The sequence below is a fragment of the Silene latifolia genome, chromosome 2 (genome assembly GCF_048544455.1).
Source record: "Silene latifolia isolate original U9 population chromosome 2, ASM4854445v1, whole genome shotgun sequence".
Lineage (NCBI taxonomy): Eukaryota > Viridiplantae > Streptophyta > Magnoliopsida > Caryophyllales > Caryophyllaceae > Silene > Silene latifolia.
This window is the reverse complement of record NC_133527.1, coordinates 54,101,583-54,102,510: the sequence shown is the minus strand read 5'-3', so window position 1 is coordinate 54,102,510 and position 928 is coordinate 54,101,583. Positions and strand designations below refer to the sequence as shown.

Sequence of the window (928 nt, the reverse complement as noted above, 5' to 3'; positions counted from 1 at the left end):
CTCAACCGGCCCTTCACATTTGCTTGAAGAATTAGCGGCTTGATTAGCCTCCATGTTCTCCAATTGTTTCACAAAATTCCGTGAGGACTCAATCCCATTTGCTTCCATATTCGCCACTTGAACTTGAACCAAAAGGAGTTGGACCATCTCTCTTAACTTCTCGATCTCATCCGAGTTTTGAACAGAATCTCGACTTTCTCCTTGGAAGCTTGAAATCTCGAGCTTCTCGAGACGGGTAGAAATGGAAGTCATAAGTGTCATAACGGCAGTCATTTCTTCACTTTGCTTTCGTGACTTTCCACGTGAACTTCCAAACTCGGCTTTATGGACTGCCATCTCCTCAATGGTGTTCCAACCTTTACTTTGACCGGTATTATTTTGGAACCTACCATTAGCAAATTGCATCCAAAATGACCTTGTAATCATCATATAAAGCATTGTAAAATAGGTTGCAAAGATACCATTCATTCTTTGGAAACCATGATGAGGGACACTCGGACCAAACTTTTGAAACGTCCCCATGCTTCACAAAAATCTTCGTCGGCTCCTTGCTGAAAACTCGTGATTTTACTCTTCAAGGCATCAGTCTTCGAAAGCGGGAAGTACTTCTTGTAGAAGGCTAATGCTAAAGATGTCCAATCAGTGACTCCTGCTGCGACCCTATCGAGGTAGCGGTACCAATCTCGCGCCGAGTCCTTCAAGGAGTATAAGAACATAAACCCCTTTACTTCATCTTGAGTTACCCCATCCGGTATAGGTATTGAACAGCAATAGTCCATGAAAATTTCCATATGTTTCAAGGGGTCTTCATCGTGAGACCAGCTGAACCGATTCCGTTCCACTAAATCAATATAAGAGGAACGAAACTCGAATTTACCGGTAGAAGGGGTAGGTAACTGTTGCCCCTTTGGAAGGTGGTGCTCCTTTG

At 43.4% G+C, this 928-nt stretch overlaps 1 non-coding gene across 1 annotated transcript; it reads left to right on the top strand.

The window, feature by feature from the left end:
• Positions 1–475: 475 nt before the first annotated feature.
• Positions 476–583, top strand: LOC141645105 (small nucleolar RNA R71). The gene has a single exon (XR_012544695.1). It is a non-coding gene; the product is annotated as a small nucleolar RNA R71 (small nucleolar RNA).
• The last annotated feature ends 345 nt before the right edge of the window (positions 584–928 follow it).